Raw genomic sequence first — 14,349 nt, forward strand, 5'->3', positions numbered from 1 at the left:
AATCTTTGACCGACTCCCATCGCTCACCGAAGTTAAGCACTGTCGCGCTCGGCGCGTACTTGGATGGATGACCATTCAACCGTGCCGAGTGCTGTTGGTAGTAAGGCAAGCAAAGGAATTGTAAACAGTCTCTAACGACCTTCGACGAGGCGTAAAGCCCTAAGTTTACTTCCTTTTTCTAATCTTTGAAAACACAAGAACTCTATGTCAGATTAACGAAATAGGTACTTTTTAGGATTTTGATGCTGAAATAGGAAAAATTTGGCCTCAACGTCGAAATACGCAATTTTAGGCCCTATAGAACTAACGGTATTCAGTTTAGTTAGTCATGAAACGCGTAAGTACCAACTTATATGCAAATTGGAGCTTAGGAAAAAAAAATAGGTTTCAACCTAAAGATCCGTGATCTATTTTTTACATATGAATAATAAAACACCTATAAAGAGTATTTGGTATTAACAGGGATATCGATATAAAAATTAAAAAAAGACCGAAGTGTTAGGCAAATAAGAAGCATGAGCACATATCAAATAGCGACCTTGCTGCGCGCTGGGCAGAAAATATTTTTATCCATCTGTCGTATAGTGTGGAAAAACTTGGAGCCACTGTTTTATATGATGAAATAGGAACTTTTTAGGATATTAAAGCCGAAATAGGCAAAAATAGGCACTAACGCCGAAATAGGCTTTTTTAGGTCCTATAGAATTAACGCTATTAAGTGTAAATAGTCATAAAACGCATAAGTACAAATTTTTATGCAAATAGGAAGTCAGGAACAAAATAGGTTTTTACCTAAAATCCGCGGTCTATTTATAACTATTGTCATGCCCTTTTAAACTCTTTGACTTGCTTATGCAATTGGAGCAGTCTACCCCTTTTTCGCATTGCACTTATTTACGTGTTTCTCTCATGTTAAGGACGGACTTATGACCCAGTAGTTTCGTCCCTTTAAACACATAATCACCATCTTCAATATGACGTGTGTGAATAGCTATTGCAAATGTAAGAGCATGTAAACGCCAAGGTAAACATAGTAATACTTTGTTTATAACTGGTGTGCAGAAGTTTGTAATTGTGATTTGGTTTTCATGTGAAAGTACTATCGATTTATTTTATAAATACTAAGGTAAAATATTGTTTCATACTTGATTCGAACTTGGGATGCCACCTTTTCACATTCAACAGTCCACCGCTCTGCCAACCGAGCTACCAACTGTGTACAAAGAAGAGTGTATAACGATAATTTTTCTAAGAGTTTAATTTCGTCGACTGACGCTAACCTTCTTTGTAACAGTGAGAAAATATATTTCGGAGGTAAATTAATGTTAACTTCAGAGTGCAAGACTTTTTAATGAAGTAAGGGAACTTGGCTAGCGAGATGGTGACATTATACCGGAACAGTGCAACCAATTTTTATGAGCTTTCCATTCTATGAAACACTCAAAAACAATTTTTCAAGATTTTTTATCGATGTTTTTGTACAGTGTGGCACTAAATACAATTTGTAATCCATTTTCCGAAACCTAAATTAACAAAAAAGTCCTCACTGTGAATTAGCTTTATGATAGTAGGAGACCGAACTAGCCTGTTATGTGACAGGCATCACACGACTCGAATGGAGCGTTTTAGCGGAATTTCAATTTATTTGAATTTCATTTCTGTCCTTATAAAAGAATACTGAAATACAATAAAAAAGAAGCATGTAACGAGCATAAAATGACATAATTAACAGTTTAAGACGATCTGCAGCAAACAGTCAAATACCTTATTACATAAAACTAGGTTAGGATTAACAACAAAGATTATCCTTTTGTGCCCTGTGTTTCCGGTCCAGAGATACTTTACATAGTTGCTACTTGCTTTCATCGCCACAGTGTTAATATTTTGCAGTGTTGGCAGTACCAGTCCAGCCGGCCGATGTGACCGTGTGGTTCTAGGCGCTTCAGTCCAGAACTGCATGACTGCTACGGTCACAGGTTCGAATCCTGCCTTCGGCGTGGATGTGTGTGATGTCATTAGGTTAGTTAGGTTTAAGTAGTTCTAAGTCTAGGGGACTGATGACCTCAGATGTTAAGTCCCACAGTGCTTAGAGCTATTTGAACCATTAGTGCCGGTTCATGTTGTATTTTGGATTGGTTGTCGTAGTGGCAGGTCGTGGGTATACATTGTGAGTGTTCTCCAGTTTTTAGATTCAGATAAATTTGATGATGTGAAATTAATAGCATCTGTTGTATAACAGTTATGCTTATGAACAAATTTATACAACTACAACCACTGCCAATAATAACAATAATAACGCTGATAGTAATAATAGTAATAGGCCTGTTGTTGTTGTGGTCTTCAGTCCTGAGACTGGTTTGATGCAGCTCTCCATGCTACTCTATCCTTTGCAAGCTTCTTCATCTCCCAGTACCTACTGCAGCCTACATCCTTCTGAATCTGCTTAGTGTATTCATGTCTTGGACTCCCTCTACGATTTTTACCCTCCACACTGCCCTCCAATACTAAACTGGTGATCCCTGATGCCTCAGAACATGTCCTACCAACCGATCCATTCTTATAGTCAACTTGCGCCACAAACTTCTCTTCTCCCCAATCCTATTCAGTACCTCCTCATTAGTGATGTGATCTACCCATCTAATCATCAGCATTCTTCTGTAGGACCACATTTCGAAAGCTTCTATTCTCTTCTTGTCCAAACTTTTTATTGTCCATGTTTCACTTCCATACATGACTACACTCCATACAAATACTTTCAGAAACGATTTCCTGACACTTAAATCTATACTCGATGTTAACAAATTTCTCTTCTTCAGAAACGCTTTCCTTGCCATTACCAGTCTACATTTTATATCCTCTCTACTTCGACCATCATCAGTTATTTTGCTCCCCAAATAGCAAAACTCCTTTACTACTTTAAGTGTCTCATTTCCTAATCTAATTCCCTCATCATCACCTGACTTAATTCGACTACATTCCATTATCCTCGTTTTGCTTTTGTTGATGTTCATCTTATATCCTCCTTTCAAGACGCTATCCATTCCGTTCAACTACTCTTCCAAGTCCTTTGCTGTCTCTGGCCTAACAATAACAATAACAATAATAATAATAATAATATGCTTTACTTGCCTGACAAAAGAAAGAATCTTTTTTGTGGCATTTTGTACATATTTAAGTACAGTTTAGGTCAAGAACGAAATAATGTGAACGTTTACGCTACTATCCATTTCGTATTTTTGTGCAAGACGGAGTTATCATGCGTTTTTATTTTTTGGGCAAATGTACAAGCGCCCTAATACCTAGATAACTACAAGGGCCTAAAGCAAACCATCATCGATCCCACATTCAAGTGAATGTCATGGAAATTGACACAGCTTTTCGTGAATATTCATACTCGTGTATACAGTGTGGGCCTACAGTGCAGACGAATCTGACTCACCATAAGATCAACAGATTTTTGAAGTATGAATAATTCCTACAATTTCACAATCGTTGGTGATGTGCTTTAGGCCCAAATGGTTCTCAGCACCTCATTCAGGTCACTGTATGATAAAATCAAAACTTAATGTACTGTAACTCATTCATATACCCAAAAAATGGGTTTTGTGGTCAATATAACATCTAATTTTACTGCATAGTTTTTGAATTGGCATGTCCGAGGAATGTGCTATTGCCTAGCTGGACTTATGTCAATTGCACAGGGTTAAAAGTCTGCTGCAGTGTGCTGCCACCTGGTGGCATTGTTGTGAATTTGTATTTGAGTAGTAGCGACCAGCTGTGCACTCCATGAACTGTGCACATTGTTCATCAAATTCATATGTATTTGATCGGTAAGGCGATTGCGTCACACCAGGTGCACATGCGCAAAAGCAAGTTAAAACGTGCACGACTGCCAATTAATTGTGAACAAAATATACCAGCATTTGTACATATATATACAATAAGATAATCTTTTAATTCATTCTATAAGTTTACTGAAACTGTAAACAAAACTGTGCTTGAGCACAGCAAGAGAAAATGGTTCTCTCTGTTAACCACATTGGAAAGTATTATAGAGATATTTCCTGCTTTAAACTCCTGTTTCATTTCCCTTGGCAAGTGTCCTGCTATCCTTAATCAATTCTCTGAAAAACCTGTCTATTGTTCTTCTACATTTTCTTGTTAGCCAACTAAAATCTTTCTCCACAACAATAAATGTACTGAGAAGCAAAAAAATCACAGTAGTGAAAGTGTATCAAGAAATACACTTGAATTATTGGGCAAACTATAGCGTAGAAAGTATGACAGGTTTCTCTCTTTTGTACATGAGCAGCTAAGCAAGCTGGAAGAAGAGGGTGAAATTGCTGTTGAGGAATTTCATAGTTATATTGACATATTTTATGACTCTCATATCCAGTATATTAATGAAAGGTGTTTATCATTTCTCACGCCTTGAAAAGCATTTGATTCAGTGATCACTGGAAACGAGCAGTACAATGAAAGGATATTTAGGATTGTTTTGCTATTGTTAGAAGTGTTGTACCAATTTCTTCTGTTGATGAAGATGATCTCTTCAATGAATTTTCATGTGTGCAGAACTTGAAAAAAAATTGAAAAAGGAGACAATGAAGGTATTAGTGAAATGTGATGTAAAATGTTTACCTTTTCAATAGTAAAAATGTTACCATAAAACATCATTCATTTGGTAGCGCTTTGTCTGGCGATTCCTGAGTCAAATGCTGCCATGAATCATGTGCTTTACTTAGTAAATGAAAGTTGAAACATTTATGGCCTTGCTAATTGTCAAAACACACTTTAATCGTGTGTCATGTACAGATTATTATGACACAATATCGAAAGAAAATGCACTTACTCATAAAATACATACAAGTGAAATGTACAGTAACAAGTGACAGAGTAATAGTTAGAAGTTACTTGGATCATCTGAGTGTATGATGTAAAATGAACCTATGTACATTAAAATTTGTCAGTACAATTTGAGTCCTGAGTTGTTCCTTATTTGTCCCAGAACTATTTCTAAAATATATGGAATGCTCCCTGTTTTAATTATAAATGAAATGGACAACCTAACATAGGAGAATTTCATTTGTGAGCATTAGGGGGCAGACGACCATGATTGACAGTTCACACTCTTCAAATGAATGGCGTGTTTGTCGCTATTAGTAGTAGTTTATCCTGTAGTGAAGTAGAAGAGGATAGTTCCTGTGAATTATTATGGGTGGAGGTTACACTCAACAACCGAGCTAGGTTAATAATTGGCTCCTTTTACCGACCTCCCGACTCAGCAGCATTAGTGGCAGAACAACTGAGAGAAAATATGGAATACATTTCACATAAATTTTCTCAGCATGTTATAGTCTTAGGTGGAGATTTCAATTTACCAGATATAGACTGGGACATTCAGATGTTTAGGATGGGTGGTAGGGACAGAGCATCGAGTGACATTATACTGAGTGCACTATCCGAAAATTACCTCGAGGAATTAAACAGAGAACCGACTCTTGGAGATAACATCTTGGACCTACTAATAACAAACAGACCCGAACTTTTCGACTATGTATGCGCAGAACAGGGAATCAGTGATCATAAGGCCGTTGCAGCATCCCTGAATATGGAAGTAAATAGGAATATAAAAAAAGGGAGGAAGGTTTATCTGTTTAGCAAGAGTAATAGAAGGCAGATTTCAGATTACCTAACAGATCAAAACGAAAATTTCTGTTCCGACACTGACAATGTTGAGTGTTTATGGAAAAAGTTCAAGGCAATCGTAAAATGAGTTTTAGACAGGTACGTGCAGAGTAAAACTGTGAGGGACGGGAAAAACCCACCGTGGTTCAACAACAAAGTTAGGAAACTATTGCGGAAGTAAAGAGAGCTTCACTGCAAGTTTAAACGCAGCCAAAACCTCTCAGACAAATAGAAGCTAAACGTTGTCAAAGTTAGCGTAAGGAGTACTATGCGTGAAGCGTTCAGTGAATTCGAAAGTAAAATTCTATGTACCGACTTGACAGAAAATCCTAAAAAGTTCTGGTCTTACGTTAAATCAGTAAGTGGCTCGAAACAGCGTATCCAGACACTCTGGGATGATGATGGCATCGAAACAGAGAATGACACGCATAAAGCTGAAATACTAGACACCTTTTTCCAAAGCTCGTTCACAGAGGAAGACCGCACTGCAGGTCCTTCTCTAAATCCTCGCACAAACGAAAAATGGCTGACATCGAAATAAGTGTCCAAGGAATAGAAAAGCAACTGAAATCACTCAGCAGAGGAAAGTCCACTGGACCTGACGGGATACCAATTCGATTCTACACAGAGTACGTGAAAGAACTTGTCCCCCTTCTAACAGCCGTGTACCGAAAGTCTCTAGAGGAACGGAAGGTTCCAAATGATTGGAAAAGAGCACAAGTAGTCCCAGTCTTCAAGAAGGGTCATCGAGCAGATGCGCAAAACTATAGACCTATATCTCTGACATCGATTTGTTGTAGAATTTTAGAACATGTTTTTTGCTCATTTGTTCATGAGACCCAGAAAATATTAGATACAGGCTCCCAGGTAGACGCCATTTTCCGTGACTTGCGGAAGGCGTTCGATACAGTTCCGTACTGTCGCCTGATAAACAGAGTAAGAGCCTACGGAATATCAGACCAGCTGTGTGGCTGGGTTGGAAAGTTTTTAGCAAACAGAACACAGCATGTTGTTCTCAATGGAGAGACGCCTACAGACGTTAAAGTAACCTCTGGCGTGCCACAGGAGATTGTTATGGGACCATAGCTTTTCACAATATATATATAAATGACCTAGTAGATAGTGTCGGAAGTTCCATGCGGCTTTTTGCAGATGATGCTGTAGTATACAGAGAAGTTGCAGCATTAGAAAATTACAGCGAAATGCAGGAAGATCTGCAGCGGATAGGCACTTAGTGCAGGGAGTGGCAACTGACCCTTAACATAGTCAAATGTAATGTACTGCGAATACATAGAAGGAAGGATCCTTTATTGTATGATTATATGATAGCAGAACAAACACTGCTAGTAGTTACTTCTGCAAAATATCTGGGAGTGTGTGTGCGGAACGATTTGAAGTGGAATGATCATATAAAATTAATTGTTGGTAAGGCGGGTACCAGGTTGAGATTCATTGGGAGAGTCCTTAGAAAATGTAGTCCATCAACAAAGGAGGTGGCTTACAAAACACTCGTTCGACCTATACTTGAGTATTGCTCATCAGTGTGATATCCGTGCCAGGTCGGGTTGATGGGGGAGATAGAGAAGATCCAAGGAAGAGCGGCGCGTTTCGTCACAGGGTCATTTGGTAAGCGTGATAGCATTACGGAGACGTTTAGCAAACTCAAGTGGCAGACTGCAAGAGAGGCGCTCTGCATCGCGGTGTAGCTTACTGTCCAGGTTTCGAGAGGGTGCGTTTCTCGATGTGGTGTCGAATATATTTCTTCTCCCTACTTATACCTCCAGAGGAGATCACGAATGTAAAATTAGAGAGATTCGAGTGCACACGGAGGCTTTCCGGCAGTCGTTCTTCCCGCGAACCATACGCGACTGGAATAGGAAAGGGAGGTAATGACAGTGGCACGTAAAGTGCCCTCCGCCACACACCGTTGGATGGCTTGCGGAGTATAAATGTAGATGTAGATGTGAATGACAATCTGCACTCTAAGATGAGTGGCAGTTCGCACTCTAAGACATTCTGAAGAATTATGATGGATACTTCAGAAAGGTCGAGACGACACAAAAACGGCAGTTCAAAAATTTCTATGAAGATTTATTACACCCTGGAAAAATAAATCGGCATAAGAAAACCATGATATGCTTTCGAAAAACAGATTTTTCCATCTTATGTGGCATCTAGTATGAGACCAAACGCAAATACCAACAATAGGAAGTCATCTGAATATTGTTGAAACTACAACAGTAATCCTGGAGGACATTATAACATTAGTTCATGATGTGGACACATATCACCCTTCAGACATGTTCTTGGGTAAAGTTGAAAGTGATATTCAGAGTCACTGAAATTATTTCTTACAGTGGTCATTTGCCCAAAACAGACAGGAGGCCATTCGAAGCTAAAAACTACAATCAATTGCCTTCATATTCTTTTATTTCAGCTGCAAAGCCAACATCCTTCGTTTCTAATATACAGCTTGGTCTTGAGAATATGATACATAAAAAATGTGGATCAAGAGGTCTTGTGGATGTGCTATCACGTTTTGAATTAACCCCTGAATGATATAACAGAAAGAAACCGTGTGGTGTTACGAGGAAAAGAGAATAACCACAACATCTAACAAACGTTTCAAAAGGCCTGTAGAAACACATGGCAGCAACTAAGATATAAGTGGTACCCTATACCTGGATCAGAATAACAAAGTGATTGACAGCGAAGCACAGTTGTGCGTTGAAGGGGTTGATGTTAGATCGCCGGTGTGCGCACGCACTATGGCTGTGGCAAGGAATGCTGTGTGGTTTCATACTGGACTGGTTTCTCAGGCCGCCTTTTAATGTGCACTACTGAGTTTGCGTTACAGAAGCATGATATCCTCGTATCTTAAGAAACGAACTCCTGTCTGTAAAATGATACTCTGTTCCTATTATTTGTATCTCTCAACAAAAGTGATAGGAAGCACATTGTCTTTTACAGTAATCAGAAGAAATCAAGCTCAGTTGTCATATTCATTACGAAGCGGTGTTAAATGGATCTGCATGCTAAGAACATGAAAATAATTTAAACTTCTTGAACACTTACCAGTCACTGTACTGAGTATGTAATGTGTCATACTTGTGCAGAGGAGTGTTCATTAATAATGAGATGAGGTTTACTGCGCAAATGCAGTACACAGCATTCAGTCAAAAAAAAAAAAAAAACCAAAAATAAAGACGAATTATGGCAAAGGGTAAAGCCACTTAGTTCAGAATCACTTTTTTCCTCGGCACTGTCGTTATCTGAAGACTGGTCAATGGAAGAGTCACTGGAATTGCCAGAGTCACACTGTAATTATATTTTCAAGATTAGTTTCTACACTCACTTCATTTTTCCATGCTTTCTTAACAACTGCTTCTGTGTTGTATACAACATTCCTCTACTTTCCTGGCGTTATTTGTGCCACTGTTTCCTCTAACAGACTTTGAATTTCTGCCCCATGAAGCTTTTCTTATTTGTTGCCACGCAATGTTTAATCTGCGTTCAAATCATTTCGATGGCGTTGAAGTGGTAGTGGTATTGCGTAAGCCTATGAACCCCGTGGCCATGCTCTTTGGCTACATCATCCACAACATACTGTTGAAACTTTAGCTTACTTTTTTCCACAGTTTCTATAAGCTACGCTTTACGTATATCGTCCAGAATTTTCCCATTCTGACATTTCAACTATTCAACAATGTCGAGTTTTTCGTGGCAATCGCTGGGACGTTATCGATAATAACTGAATGGTATGGGGCATTTACCAATTATAATGGCAGACGACCAATATAATCTTTCAAAAATTTGCCCCTTGAACCACTTCAGAAAATTACCGTGGTTCACCTCCTTGTGGAAGTCGCTTGTTTTCCTCGATTTGTTAACCAGGTACGAAACCAGATGCAGTTCTGGCCTGCAAGACAATAAATCTTGCGGCCTTTCTTTCATTCTGACGGAATAACCGGAGTTTATCCATGCTCCTCGAGGCACGCAATGATTCAAACGACACTTCAACCATATATCTAAAAAATCGACAACGCTACTCTACTATCTACCTCATTCCATTTCAATTTTGCGTCCAATAATTTCATTTTATTTTATTTTTTGCGCCGACATCCGAGGGCTCTAACACCCGTTAACAACAATGTCTGCTGCCACTGAATAACACTGCTTCGCGAAGAGTAATCCACAGCCTGTTTATAATTGATGTTCTTTTCTCCCCTAATATCCATGTATGTGACAACGATCAGCATCTTGTGGGAAACAGTCCAAGGTCGTTATTCGTGGTTCTGTCCTCGTCTTCTTACCAGGTGTCCGCTGTTTGTATGACTCCCTTCTTGCTTAGTATTACTGTTAACGAATTTTGACGACATAATTTTTGTGAATCTTCAAAGCGTCTGCATTTATTGCGACTACCTTCGTTAGAGGCAATATAATTTCACCATTCTCTCTCTCCTTCTCGATACAATCCCAATCTGAGCACACAAACTCATGTTTCTCACCACGCAGAACATGAGCAAATCATTGAACATTCCGTTTAGCAGCAGCATTTTCTTGCACAGTTCCACTACAAGCTTCCATATTCTGTAGCGCAAAATAAATTCAGAGAAAACAAAGCACACAACGAAACAGACCACAACTGTTCACGTTACTTGCCGAGAGCATCGTTTCCACTGGCTAAAGTGACCGCAATTTACAGTAGTAGAGAGATTTGACAATGGTGAACAGAATAGGAGGCGCAGCCAAATGCACTCTCTTGATTGGCTGTTGCAATGGTAGCAGCCCTTTAACACCTAGACATCAATCGCTTTGTTATTCTGATCCAGTTACAACATAGCCGATAGCTACAAACAAACGAGTTGGACAAGGGCGCTTGCAGCATTTCACCCACACTTTTTAACAATTATTTCGATGACGCAGTTAAGAAATGGGAGGATATTTTTAAATGGGGAATTAAGATTAACAGGTGCTCCCACTTGAGCTGCTTTTCAATGCAGACGACGCCACACTACTGGCATAGAATGGATTTTTTTTTACTTCGTTTCGTTGATGTGAATGACGATCTTCGGTTTTTTGCGGAGGAGTTTGCATGTTGTAGATTTAGTTTTTTATTTTTGTTGTTGTACACAATTTGTCTATTTTGATGTATTTCGTTGTTGTATTAGATTGTTTTGCGTTACGTATGGTTTTGTCAGCTGCTGTATGGAATACAAATTTTGCAGCTGTTGCTCTTTTTGCCTTTCCCAGCACTTGTATCACTATGATTTTTTTCGAGTCTATACTAGCGCTACTATAGGCGGAAAGACCGACACACATAAAATTTGTATCCCGTACTTCAACTGACATATACAGGTCAACTGAAATACAGCTTACTAGTGCTAGCTAGACGAAAAAAGCGATATATGTAACACTGATGTGATCTATCTATATAAGTCAACTGAAGAGCAGGATACAAATGTTACGTATCGCGCTGTTTTTCGCCTTCGGTAGCTGTACAGCCCGCGTCACCTTGGATGGCGCCAAAGCGCATAGTGGCGGAGCGGAAAGGAAGCGGGGAGGGGGGGGGGGGGGATGTGAACTGCGCATGTGCGGCAGCAGAGTGCTGCAAATAACAGTCAGGCTCGTTTGCATTTGTACATTATATTATACGTCAAAATCTATGAGGGGGATAATAAATATTAAAACCAATTTCGATTTTATTTTTATTTATTTATTTACAGGGCTATTACAAATGATTGAAGCGATTTCATAAATTCACTGTAGCTCCATTCATTGACATATGGTCACGACACGCTACAGATACGTAGAAAAACTCATAAAGTTTTGTTCGGCTGAAGCCGCACTTCAGGTTTCTGCCACCAGAGTGCTCGAGAGCACAGTGAGACAAAATGGCGACAGGAGCCAAGAAAGCGTATGTCGTGCTTGAAATGCACTCACATCAGTCAGTCATAACAGTGCAACGACACTTCAGGACGAAGTTCAACAAAGATCCACTAACTGCTAACTCCATTCGGCGATGGTATGCACAGTTTAAGGCTTCTGGATGCCTCTGTAAGGGGAAATCAACGGGTCGGCCTGCAGTGAGCGAAGAAACAGTTGAACACGTGCGGGCAAGTTTCACGAGTAGCCCGCGGAAGTCAACGGATAAAGCAAGCAGGGAGCTAAACGTACCACAGCCGACGGTTTGGAAAATCTTATGGAAAAGACTAAAGCAGAAGCCTTACTGTTTGCAATTGCTGCAAGCCCTGACACCCGATGACAAAGTCAAACGCTTTGAATTTTCGGCGCGGTTGCAACAGCTCATGGAAGAGGATGCGTTCAGTGCGAAACTTGTTTTCAGTAATGAACATTCAAACTGCTTGAAATAAATATCATTTATTGTGATTTGAACTGCATTATAAGTAAAAATTTAATAAACAATAAAATTAACTTCAAGCAAAAACCGAAATCATTATATTTGCTTGACAACTGCTTCTGCTCAATAGAATTTTTAAAAATGTGTAACGTGTGTGTGTGTGTGTGTGTGTGTGTGTGTGTGTGTGTGTGTGTATGTGTGTGTGTGTGTGTGTGTGTGTGTGTAATCACTGCGTGTAAAAAAGAATTAGTGGTAGAAGACTAATGAAAAGGACTGTCGTGAAAATGGTCAGTAAGTTGTCATATTTTTCGTTGTTAATGGGCATTATGAGTGTAAACTAACATGTTCGATATTACAGTGAGAGACCGCATTTATAATCCATTGAACAAGCAAACAGTTAACCATCATCTGTGAATAACTCCAGGGAATCTTACCGATAACATCGAAAGCCACCAATATCTCGACAAGTAACAGTTACTGTCATTTTAGGGCTTTATCCAGTTCGCGCCTTGAATACGGCAGAAGTTTAAAGCATGGTGGAGAAGCTGAACTTTTCCTTGGGCAGTATGTTGAACATTATAGTCTGCATAATTAAAAGGATTCAAAGTCCTAATCAAGAAGGCGAGGAAGTTCTCCTTATTGTGTACGCAACTGATATCTTGACAAACACATTTTTTAAACCACGAGTCTTTAAAACTAAGAAATATTATTACTTTGTTCCAAAGTCTCTATTGTAATACCACTGTCACTTCTATTTGAATCTGTTTCCGAACAACCTGATTTTAAATTTACGATGATAGGTTCAAGGCTTATGTCCATCATCACTTCCCTGTCAAATTCTTCTTTCTGAAGCTTTTCAGTAGGTCACACAGTCTGTGCCCACACTACAGGTGGGATGTTGTATGCTGCCTCATTGTCTATTGCCTCATGCACAAGCGATTCACTGTATGTTATCTTGAATTTTTTTTCTCCTACGTAGCCTTAAAACCCTTTGCCCAAATTAATTCCATGGGGCTACAGAGACAGTGACACGTGGATAAACGCAAAACTGTGTTATCCCATTCACGTGCAAGGAAGTCAAGTTTGTAATTTCTGTTGCGTGACTTATACAGTATAAATTAACGAGCTGCAGATCAATACGAGACTGATTTATATGGTGCTTGATATTTTTATTTTTAAGCTGGAGAAAAATATCCGCTTTTCTGGTGTTTGTACTCGATTTTTTCTCTATAATATTTGAATTATAACTGGCAATGACCGACTTTGAAGCAAGGTATGACAAGAAATGTGAATCACGTCACGAAACTGACAGCGTTCATTGCCGAATGGTAATCACTGCTGTTTTTCTTGCGTGTAAATACAAGTTTATTCTCAGAAATAAAACCAGAAGAAGAGTCAGCATGCAGAACAATTATCTGAGAACCATCACTCATTTTCCAACAGATCTTCTTGGAATGTTTCATCAAGGTAATACACTGCTGAACTACCTCCTTCTCTTGTATCGTGAATCTTTATATGGGATATAGTTCATGCTGCACCTAGGTCACTTCTTTGAACTAAAAACTCTCTTCTTAACATATCTGGAACCTACATCCTTTAAAACTCCTTACCATGGTGAAGCGCTTACCATTGAAGCCTGCATAATTGTAACACGTTTTTGTTATGTCAGGCATTCATCATCCACATGGAGCACTTTAAAACATCGTTGTTAAAACTATCCATTTGTGTTACAGGTTCCTTGCGATTTCGATGCTTTCCAGGCGACACGAAACGAACTGTTTCTACGGTTCCTACAACTCTGACACTTACCTTTACAGTTCTCTTGGCCGACACCACATGGTTCTGGAATCCATTCTTGTGTTTTCCAATGTCAACAGTAGGAGACCTGCTTTTAAATTCACGTTTGGAAAAGTTATAAGTGCGGTATATAATGCGCCTCGCCTCGTTGTGGTTCACTTAACATTTATTGTCGTTGCCTGACTTTTTTATGTTTATGTTGTTGTTGTTGTTGTGGTCTTCAGTCCTGAGACTGGTTTGATGCAGCTCTCCATGCAACTCTATCCTGTGCAAGCTTCTTCATCTCCCAGTACCTACTGCAACCTACATCCTTCTGAATCTCCTTAGTGCATTCATTTCTTGGTCTCCCTCTACGATTTTTACCCTCCACGCTGCCCTCCAATACTAAATTGGTGATCTCTTGATGCCTCAGAAGATGTCCTACCAACTGGTCCCTTCTTCTTGTCAACTTGTGCCATAAACTCCTCTTCTCCCCAATTCTGTTCAATACCTCCTCATTAGTT

Source organism: Schistocerca piceifrons, chromosome 1, assembly GCF_021461385.2.
Source record: "Schistocerca piceifrons isolate TAMUIC-IGC-003096 chromosome 1, iqSchPice1.1, whole genome shotgun sequence".
In the NCBI taxonomy this organism is placed as follows: domain Eukaryota; kingdom Metazoa; phylum Arthropoda; class Insecta; order Orthoptera; family Acrididae; genus Schistocerca; species Schistocerca piceifrons.